Source organism: Anomaloglossus baeobatrachus, chromosome 4, assembly GCF_048569485.1.
Source record: "Anomaloglossus baeobatrachus isolate aAnoBae1 chromosome 4, aAnoBae1.hap1, whole genome shotgun sequence".
NCBI classification, from domain to species: domain Eukaryota; kingdom Metazoa; phylum Chordata; class Amphibia; order Anura; family Aromobatidae; genus Anomaloglossus; species Anomaloglossus baeobatrachus.
Genome location: NC_134356.1, coordinates 436,241,307 through 436,257,924, shown reverse-complemented (window position 1 = coordinate 436,257,924; position 16,618 = coordinate 436,241,307). Strand labels below are relative to the sequence as shown.

The 16,618-nt window shown below is 44.7% G+C and overlaps 1 protein-coding gene across 2 annotated transcripts in view; it reads left to right on the top strand.

Moving 5' to 3' along the window:
- The first annotated feature begins 502 nt into the window (after positions 1-502).
- The window catches only part of LOC142303776 (uncharacterized), a 135,024-nt gene continuing 118,908 nt past the window's right edge, over positions 503-16,618 (top strand). Inside the window, exon 1 of one of the 2 annotated variants that reach the window (XM_075345479.1) lies at positions 503-523. The gene's annotated coding sequence lies outside the window, so the exon portion shown is untranslated. Of the gene's footprint in view, positions 524-7,156; positions 7,403-16,618 lie in introns of those variants that run through there. The other variant, XM_075345478.1, reaches the window with a different exon arrangement.

Below are 16,618 nucleotides of genomic sequence, written 5' to 3'. Positions count from 1 at the left end.
GGATATTGCACAGAAGGGCAGATTGCACAATACCCTGTGACAACCTAATAGGCCAGGGCGTCTCAGATGTAGCCGCTGGACCTGGTCCTGCCATTTGTAGTAACTCTACTAAGTTTTCTTTGGGCAGCGCAATACAAGTCATAAGGGTTCATTGAGAAGGGTACTGCGACAAACACGTTGCAAAAAGTCAACTGCCTCAGATTTTTTTGTCATTTGCTTGTCGTGGTTGCAGTCAGGGCCGGATTATAGGCGGGGCAGACGGGGCTTCAGCCCAGGGGCCCCCACCACAAGAGCCTCTGAGGGGGCCCCCACCACCATCTGTGTGTCCGCCATTTTATTAATGCCGCAGTGGTTCAAGACCGCACTGTACCTTTAAGGTATTTCAATCCCGGCCATCACTGTGCTGCAGACACGCCCACTGCACGCTGTGTGGGCTGCGTCTGCCAGGATGACGTCACCGCGCTGCTGTTTCTTCCTGCCGTAGAGGAGCTTGTGGGAGGACCGGAGGTCTCAGTGGATCCCGGTAAGTATGATTAATCATGGTGCCGGCCGGGCAGGAGACTGCAGTGAGGAGGGAGCAGACGCCGCTGATAACACCAGACCGGTTCCATAGTGTCAGCGGCCACTCTGCTATCAGTGTGAGATATTGCAGGAGTGTGCTCTGCTGCAGATCAGGTCGGGCTGTCAGTGCCGGGTCATCGGCCTCATCCCTCCCCTGCAATAACTCACACTGATCTCCAGCAGAGACATCACTACCCAGATCCTGCACTGATCACATCTGAGCCTGCAGCACACATTACACTATATGGCCCATATTACATATAGAATATGTTACATCCTGTCCTGTAGGTCCAGGTGTGATCAGTGCAGGGCATTGTATATCTGTGTACATGGTATACTACATCCAGTGTACAGAGTAGTGTGATATACTGTGTACACACATCAGATGGTATATAATAATGTGTATATTGTATAACATCTGGTGTCTGTATCACAGTATATTGTGTACCAGTCATGTATTCTCCTGTACACTGTACAGGGGCGCACCTTTGGGGGGCATGCGGCATATGTTCCCCTGCACGGCAATCAGGGGGCACCATTAAAAAGTGTGAGGCAGCAGTATGGTGGGAGAAAATTGTAAGTGGAGAGTATTGGTGGAGAAAAGTGTGAGGGGCATAGTATAGAGACTGGGTAGTGGGGAACATAAGCAGTATAGAGAAGGGGCAGCATGGTGGCCAGTGTGAGGGCACAGTATGGAGGGCACAGTATGCTGAGGAGGGGGAATGTGAGACTGTGGTGCGGTGTAGTGAAGGAGATCGGCAGTATAGAGGAGGGGCAGCATGGTGGCCAGTGTGAGGGCACAGTATGGAGGGCACAGTATGCTGAGGAGGGGGAATGTGAGACTGTGGTGCGGTATAGTGACTGTATAGTGAAGGAGATCGGCAGTATAGAGAAGGGGCAGCATGGTGGCCAGTGTGAGGGCACAGTATGGAGGGCACAGTATGCTGAGGAGGGGGAATGTGAGACTGTGGTGCGGTATAGTGACTGTATAGTGAAGGAGATCGGCAGTATAGAGAAGGGGCAGCATGGTGGCCAGTGTGAGGGCACAGTATGGAGGGCACAGTATGCTGAGGAGGGGGAATGTGAGATTGAGTTGCACTATAGTGATTTTGATACTGAGGGTGAGGGCAGTATAGAGAGGGGATAGCATGGGGGACATTGTGAGGGTACAGCTCAGGAGGGGGTGTGTGAGGAGGGGGCACAGTATAGACATTTGGAAGTATAGTGGGGACACAATGTACAGGACGGTGTGACGAGGGGGCCCAGAACTGAAAGAAGAGGCCATGTACCATAAGAGGGACATTGTGTGGGTCATTTTATGCAGGGAGCACAGTGAGTGGCAATTATTTATTCAGGCGCACAGCGTAGGTCATATATTTATATTTAGGAGCATTATAATCATTCTGCTATTTATTTATAAGGGCATAATGTTGAGATGTGCTGCAGAAGGCCCGGGAAGTCTGCAGAGAGGAGCTGTGGATGTGAAAAGTCATCATGACGTCTGGACAAGATGGAGAAGAAAGAATAAGATGACTCCGATCAGAGAAGATGTCACCTACAAGGTACCTGGATGTAAATGTATGTTTGTGATACTCAATGCTTCATAAATACTGATAACTCCCAGCATCTTCTTACAATTGTTAAGGACATACTGGGAGTTGTTAATTCATGTGATACAAATGTATATGGGGATGTGACATTACAATATATTGTTGTAGTAAATTTGGTACTGTAGTCATGTATTGGTGGTTCTGGTGATATATTCGTTTACTGATGAGGGTGCTAGCAGGCGCGGTCGTCATTATGACCGGGCCCGGGAGGTTAGGGGCCCGGCGCCCGCCAGGCAGATCAGCAGCCAGCTCCTGTCAGTGAGAGAGGAGCTGCGCTGTTCTGCCGCAGACCACGCGGCTGCTATTTGAACCGGTGCCGCCGCCGACACCGGGCCCCCCTGCCTGGTGTCAGCCGCGGCATCGGGACCCCCTGCCTGGTGTCAGCCGCAGAACCGGAGCCCCCTGCCTGGTGTCAGCGGCTGCAGCGGCTCCCCCAGCACCGCGCACAGTAATGATGAAGCATAGCGCTGCCGCGCTATGCATCATCATTCTAACCCTGTACCTGCGCCGTGACATCACTCCCGTGCGACTGTTGTGCTAAATGCACAGAGTGCAGGACGGGAGGACGCCAACCGCAACACCGGGAGAACGAGCAGCGGGGAGGACGAGCGGCGGCGGGGGAACGAGGAGAGCGGCGAGGACAGAGCAGCGGGGAGGACGAGCAGCGGCGGGGGAACGAACAGCGGCGAGGACAGAGCAGCGGCGAGGACGAGCAGCGGCGGGGGAACGAGGAGACGTGAAGAGAGAGGGTACACGGTGGTCAGAGGCTTGGGGAGGCTGCATTATTTTACATGGAGGCTGCATTATTATACATGCAGGCCTGGGGAGGCTGCATTATTATACATGGAGGCCTTGGGAGGCTGCATTATTATACATGGAGGCCTTTGGAGGCTGCATTATTATACATGGAGGTCTGGAGAGGCTGCATTATTATAAATGGAGGCCTGGAGAGGCTGCATTATTATACATGGAGGACTGGAGAGGCTGCATTATTATACATGGAGGCCTGGAGAGGCTGCATTATTATACATGGAGGCTTGCTGCTATATTATACATGGAGGCAGGCTGCATTATTATACATGGAGGCCTGGGGAGGCTGGCTGCATTATTATACTTGTTGGCCTGGGGAGACTAGCTGCATTATTATACTTGGTGGCCTAGGGAGGCTGGCTGCATTATTATACATGGAGGCCTGGGGAGGCTGGCTGCATTATTATACATGGAGGCCTGGGGAGGCTGGCTGCATTATTATACATAGAGGCATGGAGAGGCTGGCTGCATTATTATACATAGAGGCATGGAGAGGCTGGCTGCATTATTATACATGGAGGACTGGGGAGGCTGGCTGCATTATTATACATGGAGGGCTGGGTGCATATTATATATGGAGGACTATGTGGTGTAGTATAATATATGGAGAACTATGAGAAATTAATTATAATAATTGAAGGGACTGGGGAGGCTGGCTGCATTATTATACATGGAGGGCTGGGTGCATATTATACATGGAGGATTATGGGGGTGCATTATACTATATGGAGAACTATGGGGGTGCAGTATAATATATGGAGGACTATGTGGGGCAGTATTATATATTATGTACTATGGGGTGAATTATAATACATGGAGAACTATGGGAAATGCATTATAATACATGGAGGACTATGGAGCTGCATTCTAATATATGAAGGGTTATGTGGGAGCCTTTACACTATATGGAAGGCTATGTGGGGGCCATTATTGTGTTTGGAGAACTATATACGAGGGGGGACAAAGATACAATCAGGGGATGGGAACGTTTTGTGCTGAGGGGAAAAAGGCTCTTTCCCTCAGCACCCAGCTTTCCCATGCTCTGCTATACATCTCTCAGCACCCAGCTTTCTCATGCTCTGATATAGGAAAGCTGAGTGCTGAGGGAAAGATGTATAGCAAAGCATGGGGAAGCTGGGTGCCGAGGACAAGATGGATATCAGAACATAAGAAAGCTGGGTGCTGATAGAGGGATTTCAGATCATGGGAAATCTGGGTGCTGAGGGTAAGAGCCAAGTGTCAGTGTCATTATCCTGTACCCCAAGTGTCGGTGTATGTGGAGGGGGGCCCAGATCTGAACTTTGCATCGGGGCCCATCAAACTCTAGTTACGCCACTGGGTGCTAGTGATGTATTTTGGTATTGCTTTTGGTTCTGGTGCTGTACACTGTGTGCAGGATTATTAGGCAACTTGTATTTTAGAGGATTTTTTTTATTATTGATCAACAGTTCTCAATCAACCCAAAAGACTCATGAATGTCAAAGCTTAATATTTTTGGAAGTTGGAGTGGGTTTTTTTAGATTTGGCTATCTTAGGAGGACATCTGTTTGTGCAGGTAACTATTACTGTGCAGAATTATTAGGCAACTTAATAAAAACCAAATCTATTCCCATCTCACTTGTTTATTGTCACCAGGTAAACCAATATAACTGCACAAAATTTAGAAATAAACATTTCTGACATGCAAAAACAAAACCCCCAAAAATGAGTGCCCAATATCACCCCCTTTCTTTATGATGACACTCAGCAGCCGACCATCCATAGATTCTGTCATTGCTTGATCTGTTTACGCTCAACATTGTGTGCAGCAGCCACCACAGCCTCCAGACACTGCTCCCAGAGGTGGACTGTTTTCCCTCCCTGTAGAGCTCACATTTTATGAGGGGCCACAGGTTCTCTATGGGGTTCAGATCAGGGGAACAAGGGGGCCATGTCATTATTTTTTCATCTTTTAGACCTTTACTGGCCGGCCACGCTGTGGAGTAGTTGGATGCATGTGATGGAGCATTGTCCCGCATGAAAATAATGTTTTTCTTGAACGATACCGACTTCTTCCTGTACCACTGCGTGAAGAAGTTGTCTTCCAGAAGCTGGCAGTAGGTCTGGGAGTTGAGCTTCACTCCATCCTCAACACGAAAGGTCCTACAAGTTGATCTTTGATGATACCAGCCCATACCAGTACCCCACCTCCACCTTGCTGGCGTCTGAGTCTGAGTGGAGCTCTCTGCCCTTTACTGATCCAGCCTCTGGCCCATCCATCTGCCCATCAAGAGTCACTCTCATTTCATCAGTCCATAAAACCTTTGCTAAATCAGTCTTAAGATATTTCTTGGCCCAGTCTTGACGTTTTATCTTCTGTTTCTTGGTCAGAGGTGGTGGTTTTCAGCCTTCCTTACCTTGGCCATGTCCCTGAGTATGGCACACCTTGTGCTTTTTGATACTCCAGTAACGTTGCAGCTCTGAAATATGGCCAAACTGGTGGCAAATGGCATCTTGGCAGCTTCACGCTTGATTTTCCTCAATTCATAGGGAGTTATTTTGTGCCTATTTTGCTTCTTGCGACCCTGTTGGCTATTTGCCATGAAACGCTTGATTGTTCGGTGATCATGGTTCAAAAGTTTGGCAATTTCAAGACTGCTGCATCCCTCTGCAAGACATCGCACAATATGGACTTTTCAGAGCCCGTCACATCTCTCTTCTGACCCATTTTACCAAAGGAATAGAAGTTGCCTAATAATTAAACACACCTTATATAGGGTGTAGTGTCATTACACCGCACCCCTCCTCATTACAGAGATGCACATCACCTGATTTACTTAATTGGTAGTTGGCTCTCAGCCTATACAGCTTGGAGTAGGACGACATGTATAAAAAGTATCATGGGAGCAAAATACTCATTTGCCTAATAATTCTGCACACAGTGTATTTATGTACATTTTACTGATTCTGATCCTGTACACACGTAGCAAGCCATAATTTGTAAAATTACATGACCGCAAGGGTTTCTACATTATGTTAGTAGCATTAAAGGTGTTGTCCAGGTTTGTGATGAAAGTTTCTATGTGACTGCAGACTTCTGAATCCTCAGTGTGCACACTGCACACTGTCAGGACTCTCCGATGCCAGCAGTGAGAGCTTGAGGGCATGTAACTATTGAGTGAGGCTGCAGACGTCCTAATTTGAATGTGGCCGGAAGTAAGCAAATCGCATACTTGCAGTGCCATGACTACTTGCTCATGGCACGGGAAAATCATGACAGTGTGCAGTCCGCAAGCTGTGAGAATTCAGAAGTCTGCAGTCATATAGGATAACTACAAATTTCCCTTGTCGACCTGGACAACCCCTTTAATAATAAAAGTAAGCCCCGTAGCATGCCCAATCAAACAACCTGTAATATACTCAATGTAAGGATTTAGCTCTGCTTGCTAATTCCAGAAGTGATCACATGACCACTTGCAGGTCATTTTAATACTTTGAATCACAATTAGCTTCTCTTCCTGCTTCTCTTTATGGGCTGTAGTATTTCACTGAACATCGAGAGAATTAGGAAGAGCAGCTCATCGGCACGTGTGAAAATGGCGTATGAGCGGTCACATGACAACTACTCAAACCGCATAAGCCGTGTATAGAAGGGAGCGCCAAACTGAACTTCTACTCCATGGGACAGGAAAACCTAGATTCACCTCTGATACAGTGTATGGCATACCGTGTACAGACATCAGCTGCTATGTACTACTCCGGAGACAATATAATAGAGAGCACATTGTGATTTTCAGCAACCATTGCTGCCAGTGAGAACTTTCCCTTTCTTTATTTTTACTATTCCTTGGCTGTCTTAACATTTGGGATCAATAAAAAAATGTGAGTAACTCTACTTTCTGAGTATAAGTGACGGCTGTGAGTGATCCTGGACTGTATCTGTATTGTAGTGCTGTAAATCTGAATGTGGCAGAACAGGATAAGATCCAAGCTCATTGGATTTATATCTAAATGCTACATTCGCACTCTACTGTTATGACTAAAAATGTTAACGTTATGGGGCCCCCACCAGATTTTCTGCCTAGGGGCCCCCACCAACCTTAATCCGGCCCTGGTTGCAGTATTACGTTGCAATGTAGCAGTGACATAGCAAACTTGCATATGCTCCAATGGTGGTGTGTAGCCCCAGGCTCCTATGTATACAGCGCTGGGAAAAGAGGAGTCATTTAATTACAGTCATATTACAACTCTGCCAGTTCAGACATTGTGAAATCTACACAGCAGCACTCCTGGGAGAGCAGCACTCCTGGGAAGAGCAGCCCTGCCCTCACCGCAGGTCATTGACACGGAACCAACGGCGGCTGCGCACACGAGCGGGGAAGGGAATTCTGAGGTACAAGGTTGCTCTGGGGGACTGGATTACGTGCTGTACCAGCGTGCAGGTGGGTGACAGGAGCTGGGGACTAGAAGAACGAGTTTGTGTGAGGAGAGCAGTCAGTGTGTGTGACATACACGGAATACCTCAGCTCCACAGATGGAGAGCGCTGCTACAATAGCAGACGGTGCATGAGCCATACTGTGCACGGAGACTGCAGGGTCCACCCCAGGGCCGAGCGCACCGGCGGCGTCCTGCACGGCCCGGAGCCTCTATACACGGTCTCTGTGAGAGACCAGTGCTCCCAACACAGCCGCCATTACAGCTGAGGACCACAGGTTCCCGGTGGAGTTAGTATGCACTATATATATACTGCTTAAAAAAGTAAAGGTAACCCTAAAATACCATTGTGCTGTTTAAGTGTTCCCTTTATTTTTTTTTTGAGCAATATATATATATATATATATATATATATATATATATATATATATATATATATATATATATATATAGATAGAGCGAGAGAGATAGATATAGATTATATAGAGAGATAGATATATATATAGAGATATATATATATATAAATAAAATCTCCAGACTCTGCTCACAGTTTCTTTGGGGACTTTTCTGGCTGAAAAATGCACGTTAAAAAAAATCCTTTCAAAATAAGTTTTTTTGGGTGATTATTATTTTCTTCCATAGTTATTGTGCATGGTGGTGGGGGGTTTTTTTTGTATTTTTTTTTTTTTTTTTGCTTCAGTGGATTCCGAAGTCACATTTGGAGCCATTTTCCTAAGGCTCGCTTCAAATTAGTGGTATTTTGCCGGATCCGGCACAAATCCGTTTCCCCTCCATTCATATACAATGAAATTTCAGCAAGATGTGGTCACATGCAATTGCATGTATCCACATCTTGCCACGATTCCATTGTAAATAAATGGAGCTGAAACGCTTTTGTGCCGGATCCGGCTTTCCGGCAAGAAACCGCTGTTGTGATCGGCGCTTAACAGAAACTCCTCAAAAACTGATGTCCACCTACAAAAACTACTTAAAATAATAAAAGCAGCATGTGCCCCATTGGTGTGGGTTCTGTCATAATAACAAGTAATATAAAATTTGAAGTTTGCCCTCTTTTCTTCATCAAAACATTTCTATAAATAAGTATATTTAGTATTGGCGTGTATGTAAAATTCACATTGATCAAAATATAATATTTACCCAATAGTCAAATAGATAAAAAAAAATCAGAAGGCCAAAATTAAGATTTTCAATACGATCCTACAGTTTCCCTTGGGATCAATAAAGTGGATCACGGCAACAGAACATATACATTTTATTTGTTTTCAGTCATGGCACCTTTCCCAGAAAATGTTTGAAGCAATGTGAATATCTGTACCACAAAATAATCACAATAAAAACAACAGCTCAAAAATGGAAATGGTGACACAAAGCAAATTTAATTTATTTTGTTTTACTATGTTCAGAATTATTTTTTTTTTAAAGCTACTAAAATAATAAAAACACAAAACATAAGTTTGGTATCAACAAAAAATGGTAGAAAAATCACCAGACGGGCAATCACATTCCCTAAAAATATTTCTTTATTACTCACATTAAAAGTCCAGGCAAGGCAAAAGATTAGGAGCGCAGGGCGAACGGACTACAGTTGTTTCGCGTGGCTAGCACGCTTCTACTGGTCCACACCTTCGTACTGACATCAGGTTTATCATTAAAGGGAACCTTTCACCAGGTTTTTCCCTTATGTGCTGCGGCCACCACCAGTGAGCTATTATATACAGCATTCTGGAATACTGTATATAAGTGCCCAGGATGCTCTGTATAATGTAAAAAAAACAGCTTTATTATACTCACCTAGGAGTCGGCCCAGTCCGATGGGTGTCGCTGCTCTTCCGTCCGGCGCCTTCTCTCAGCGGCAATCTCCGTCCTCCTTTTTCTGAGACCCCTGTGCATGACATGTCCTACGTCATGCACACAGGCCGGCATTGAGGTCCTGATCAGGTGCACTTTGATCTGCCCTGCTTAGGGCAGATCAAAGTATTGCAGTACACATGTGCTGGCGGTCGTTAAGCTTTCATCGCTCCTGCGCATTACAGTACTGTGATCTGCCCTCAACAGGGAAGATCACAGTGCGCCTGTGCAGGACCACAATACTGGCTAGTGTGCATGACGTAGGATGCATTATCTATACGAGGCTCAAAAGAAGGAAAATAGAGATCGCAGCAGAGAAAAGGCGCCGGACCGGACCACCCCCTATGTGAGTATTATAAAAGTCTTTTTTATGTTAAAAAATTGTTTAAAAGAACAGAGAGTCCTCAGTGGTTGATACCTTTTAATGGCTAACTGAAAAGATGGTAATAATTGCAAGCTTTCGAGACTACTCCGGTCTCTTCATCAGGCATGGTATAACACAAAATCTGAAGAGTCACATATTTATACACAACAGCATATAAATATGTGACTCTTCAGATTTTGTGTTATACCATGCCTGATGAAGAGACCTGAGTAGTCTCGAAAGCTTGCAATTATTACCATCTTTTCAGTTAGCCATTAAAAGGTATCAACCACTGAGGACTCTCAGTTCTTTTAAACAATTTTTATCTCTACTGGCTAACACGGTACAAAGATATATTTTACTTGTATTTTTTATGTTATACAGCGTGGCCTGGGCTCATATACAAAATTCCAGAAAACTGTATATAAGAACTCACTGGTGGTGGCCGCAGCTTATATTTGCCTAATCTGGTGACAGGTTCCCTTTAAATAGATAATTAATAAATGCTAGTACAAATGCCATTTCAACACAAAAAATAAAATAATTTCTACAAGAGAATATACACAAAAACAATCAATTTTACACAAATACATTAAGGCCTAGGACACACGCCGAGAAAAACGGTTCAAGTGGAATGCGATAAAAAAAATCGCATTCCACTTGGACCAATATTACTCTATGGGTCCGCTCCCATGAGCGATTATTTTCTCAGCCCTAGTTGGAGCGAGAAAACAGTCGCAGCTTGCTGCGAGTGGAACGCAATCCTGTTCCACTCTCACCCTTGCAAGTCTATGGGGCGAGAGAAATATCGCACTGCTCTCGCGTTACACCGGTGTACTGCGAAAGCAGTGTGATTCTTGCATCAGCCGGCAATGGAGGTGATAGGGAGATAAATCCCTCCCTCCCCTCCTCAGCTCCGCCCCTCCTCTCCGCCACTGTGGTCTGATTGCACGATCGGACCACAGTCGCATGAGCCTCTCATGTCACTCAGCTCCCACTGTGTTGCGAGCGTGAGCCGAGTGTCATGCGAGGACTCGCACGTAACCCCGTGTGGCTTCGGCCTTATACACAACGACTATGGACTAAAACCACTATACAAAATCTGTCTAATCATTTCTCTCATAAAAACTCAGCAGGTTAAGCCACACGAGAAACAGCTGTAGTCCGTTCGCCCTGCGCTCCTAAACTCTTCTCTTGCCTATACTTGTAATGTGAGTAATGAAGAAATATTTTTATGGAATATGAGGGCCCGTCTGGTGATTCTTCTTCCATTTTTTTGTTGGACCATGTCGCTTATTTTCTAAAGTGAGCAACACAAATCCTATTATCTTTTGCCACTGATATTTTACCTATGTGATTACAGTGTGTAGTTAGAGACATATTTTTTTTCTATTCTTGGTGAATAAGGGTGCCGTCACACTTTCGCGACGCTCCAGCAATCCCACCAGCGATCTGACCTGGTCAGGATCGCTGGTGCGTTGCTACATGGTCGTTGGTGAGCTGTCAATCAGGCAGATCTCACCAGAGACTAGTGACCAGCCCCAAGCCCCCAGCAACACGTGGAAACGATGCCGCGCTTGGTAATAACTAAGGTAAATATCGGGTAATCAACCGCTTTGCTTATTTACCCGATGTCTACTCCGGCTACGTGTGCAGGGAGCAGGCACTGGAGCCTGAGAGCGGCGGACGCTAGTAACCAAGGTAAATATCGGGTAACCAAGCAAAGGGCTTCGCTTGGTTACCCGATATTTACCTTGGTTACAGCTTACCGCAGGCTGCCAGAAGCCGGCTCCCTGCACATTCAGATCATTGCTCTCTCGCTGTCAAACACAGCGATGTGTGCTTCACAGCGGGAGAGCAACGTCCAAAAAATGAACCAGAGCAGTGTGTAACTAGCAGCGATTTCACAGCAGGGGCCAGATCGCTGCTCAGTGTCACACACAGCGAGATCGCAAATGAGGTCACTGGTGCGTCACAAAAAAACGTGACTCAGCGATCTCGCTAGCGATCGCGCTATGTGAGAAGTACCCCTAAGTTTGGTATCACCTAATCATGGAGAATCATGTTATCAGGTTGTTTTTCCACACAATGTTTGCTGTAAAAACAAAAACTGATGGCAGAATCAGAGGTTAGGCTACAAGATTGTAGCAGCAGTGTGAGTAAACTTGTTTTACTTTAGAGTATTTTTAGCCTAGGAGAAGTATATAATGTGCATGAACTCAAATTTGTAATACATACAGTAGGCATATAAAAAAAAGTAAAAAAAAAAAAAAAATAATAAAAATAAAAAACGGAAAAAAGAAGTTTGTAAGTAGCAAAGCATTAAAAAAAAGCGATATAACTGTGGTACCACTGTGATCATACTGACCCTAAGAATGAAGTTGCAGTGAACATCATAAAAACATAATGAGGCTGCTTTCACACTACGTTTTTTTAACATGCGTCATGAACGTTTTTTTGCTGCAAAAGCGGATCCTGGTTTTACAGCAAAAAAACGCATGCAAACGCATGTGTTATTTTGCAGGATCCTGTCACTTTAAGTTTATGGGCGGGCATTGGAGTCATGTGATCGGGACTGAGGGGAACTGAACGTGAAAGACTGGGAGCCGACATCTAACAGCTGTGGAGGCTCGTAACAAGGTAAACATCGGGTAACTTGCTTGGATACCCCATATTTACATTGGTTACGAGCGTCTGCAGCTGCTAGGAGCCGGCTGCCTGCTCCCTGTACATGTAACCAAGGTAAACATCGGGTAACTAAGACCACGGTTACCCGATATTTACATTGGTTACGAGCGTCTGCAGCTGCTAGGAGCAGGGCTGCTGCTCCCTGCACACGTAATAAAGATCAACATCGGGTAACTAAGACCGCGGTTACCCGATGTTTACCTTGGTTACGAGCGTCGTCCGCTCTCAGGCGGTGGAGAGAGAGGGAGAGAGAGACTGATCACACCATACTGGTTTCTGGGCATGCTCAGTAGAGCAAGCAGGATCCTGTCTATCAGCATGCCAGCGTTCACATGCATTTTGCATGCAGTATAGTCAGGATCCAGCAATTTGCAGTATTTGGATGCATCTAAAAAACGCTACAAGTAGCGTTTTTGAAAAAAGTTAAAAAACTGCAACTCGCTGGATCCTCACTATAACGCACGCAAACGCAGGTGAACGCATGTTGACGCGAGTCCATTGCAAATGCATTGAAATGAAAACGCATTTGCACTGTATCCGTTTTTTGCGTTAAAAAAACGTTCATGACGGATGTTAAAAAAACGTAGTGTGAAAGCAGCCTTAGAGAGTTAATGTTTTCCTTCATTCTCCCTCCTACAAATCGGAAAGATTTGTTTCATATTTTTCCGATGCTGTAAGCTGATCACTTATGTCTGGGTTCCTATCTAAATCTAGAAAACCCCTGTCAGATCCAGTCACTATGATTAGGCAGACTGAGTCAATTTGGACCCCGCATGGCTGCTCTTTACTGGATCTTCCTCTGTTCCAGCAGTGTGTTGTGTTTTTAGGTACACACAAGTGCAGTCAATCATGCTATAGTGCACCTCTAAAAAGGCAGACACCGGATCAGAGACCAGATGGAGTTCAGAGTAACTGCCTCTTTATAGTGAATGGTTCTGTCAGAGGTCCTGTGTGAGGCAGGGATTACCAATATGAACCCTGAACTGCTTGTGGCTTTGGGTACATATTGCACCTGACAGGTTCCCTTTAATTCCTTTGAAGGACCTGAGGTTAACAAACTCCTTGAATGAGGCATTATGTTCTTTGTGAGATGCTGTTTTTAAAATGGAGTAATTTTGGAAGTTTTCTAACATATAGATCCCTCCAAAGTCACTTCAAAAGTGAAGAGGTCCCTAAAAAAAACCCCAAACCCTTAATTGAATTAATGAAATATTGCTGCTAACATTTCAAGTCTTCTAACATTGAAACAAAAATCAAAGAACAAGTAAAAAATGATGCTGATGTAAACTTGGCATATTGGAAGTATTATTTAAGAATTATTTTGTGGGGAATTATTGTTTTAAAAATTTAAATTTTAAAAATGTCAAATTTTTCCAAATTATTTTTAATATTCAGATTAACCTAAATTTACTTTTCACATAAAATACAATGTGTCACATAAAAAAAAAATAAAACCCCTTCTAATAACAAGGATATGTAGAAGTATGCCAGACTTATTATCGCATAAAGAATGCATTAGATTTGAAAAATCTGGTCTCATCAGAAAGGTGAAAATAGGCTACTACAGAAAGGGGTTAAAGGGACATACTTTACAACAGAGGCCTCAAACATGTGGCCCGCGGGCCGCATGCGGCCCCTCAGGCTGCTTCGTGCCCCTGTTGACTATCGCGGCCGGTGCAGGTGCTGCAGCGTCGGCAAAACATTCATCTGACATAAATCGCTGACAGGGGCTGCTGGCGGCCCCTGCACCTGCCACGATAGTCACCGCGGGCACGGAAGCAGTGTGCAACGGTGTGTTTTTGTTTGTTTTTTTTTGTGTATGTGAAGGCAGGCACATTAACCCCTTAGTGACATATGACGTACTGGGTACGTCATGGCTCCCTGGTATTTAAGGACCCATAATGTACCCAGTACGTCATGGCGAAATCGCAGCCCCGAAGCCGTGGTGGCTGCGATCGCTGCAAATACCTTAGATTCGGGGAGGAGGGGACCTCTGCCTGACCTCAGGAGGGGTGGTGTCTCCTCCCCGGACCTACGGAGGCTGTGATTGGCTGAGCGGCGTTCGTCAGCCAATCACAGCCACTAAATCACAGCCATTGAAAATGGCTGAAACATTGAAATCCAGCCATGATCAGTGCAGCTATAATGCTGATCATTGGCTGGAGCTGGGTGACCTCAGTTTCACCCGCCCCCAGCTCTGATTGGAGAGACCGGCCTTGTGACCGATCTCTCCTATCACTGTGGATCTGGGGCCAGAGTCCGCTCCCCTCAGCTTCACTCCGGCGTCTGTGGAAGGTGAGGGAAGCGAACGGTAAGTTATAGCCACTGCCCCCGACCCATTACTACAGGATGGGGACATTACTATAGAATAGAATAGGGACAAAGCTGGGAACATTACAAGGTGGGCACACTACTATAGGATGGGGACAAGGTGATCACATTACTATAGGATGGGGTCATTACTATAGAATGGGGACAAGGCTGGGGACATTACTATAGGATGGGGACAAGGTGGGCACATTACTATAGGATGGGGACAAGATGGGCATAGTACTACAGGATAGGGACATTAGTACAAGGGGACAAGGATGGGAAACATTACTATAGGATAGGGATAAGGCTGGGGACATTACTATAGGATGGGGACATTACTATAGGATGGGGACAAGGATAGGCACATTACTATTTGATGGGGACATTACTACAGGATGAGGACAAGGCTGGGGACATTACTATAGGATGGGGACAAGGTGGGCACATTACTATAGGATGGGGACATTACAATAAGATGGGGACAAGGATGGGGACATTACTATAGGATGGGGACATTACTACAGGATGAGGACAAGGCTGGGGACATTACTATAGGATGGGGACATTACAATAAAATGGAGACAAGGCTGGGGACATTACTATAGGATGGGAACAAGGATGAACACATTACTACAGGATGGGCACATTACAATAAGATGGGGACAAGGATGAACACATTACTACAGGATGGGCACATTACGATAAGATGGGGACAAGGATGAGCACATTACTGTAGAATGGGGACTAGGATGGGACACAATACTACAAGGGGACAAGGATGGGCACATTACAACAAGATGGGGAACATTAAAACTACATTACATTAACTAAAAGATGTTGGTCAAAATTTCTATATATTGCAAATTGTAAGACTACTAGGTACAAGAAAGGAATAAAATGTAAAAAAAACCCTCAAAATAAGGCATGACATTTTTTTTTTTTACTGTCAATTTTTTTTAAATATTAAAATATATATATATATATATATATATATATATATATATTATTAATAAAAAATAAATATTATATATCTATAATATATATATATGGTGCCAATGCAAAAATGTCACTTTGTCTTGCAAACAATGCGGCCCCTCCAAATTATTTTTTTTCCTCTGTGCTGCCCATACACCCAGCTGAGTTTGAGACCCCTGCTTTACAAGATATGTGCCAATCATAAATCATATAATAAAATTATTAACAATACGTCTGTAAATGTTAATAGTTGACAATATTAATTAGTTCTCAAGGACGGCACTTCCTAACAGACAAAAGTGAATTGGTTCAAACTGAACTTGAATATACTCTAAGAAATATACAGCTGCACTCTGAATCGCTAAGGTATGCAAACAATGAATATAATAATAATAATAATATATAGCAAGGATTAAAATGTAACTTTTAATGTTATCTGTCTAAAAACAATAGACCTTAATAGAATAGTAAATTAAGTTCAGTGCATAAACAAGAGTGATAAAAAGGATGGATCTCACCCGGTTTTTCTCTCCCGAGCAGATGACACACCATCGGAACAGACCACAGGCGGAAGAGGGCAAAATCAGACAAAAGTGGTCCCACTGGCCACTAGCACACACACGCAAATTGAGCTGTGTGTGAACACATATGCCACCAACGTGCTTTGTGTTGTATTTTCCTGCCATTGCAAGTTGTACATATTAATCTCCCCTGATGAACTCTCTGGTAACGCAGAGAGGGAAATGCGTTGGGAGGGGTATATCTCCATTGGGGTAGCTTTACCTGACTTGGGTGCTGCCCTTGTAAGGGCGGAAGCACTTTGCATATGCACGACAGGGATAGGAATTATTGAAATTATCGTTCCCTCCCCTTTTGTCTGATATTGCCCTCTTCCGCCTGTGGTCTGTTCCGGTGGTGTGTCATCTGCTCCGGAGAGAAAAACCGGGTGAGAATCATCCTTTTTATCCCTCTTGTTTATGCACTGCAATTTATTTAGTATTCTATTAAGGTCTA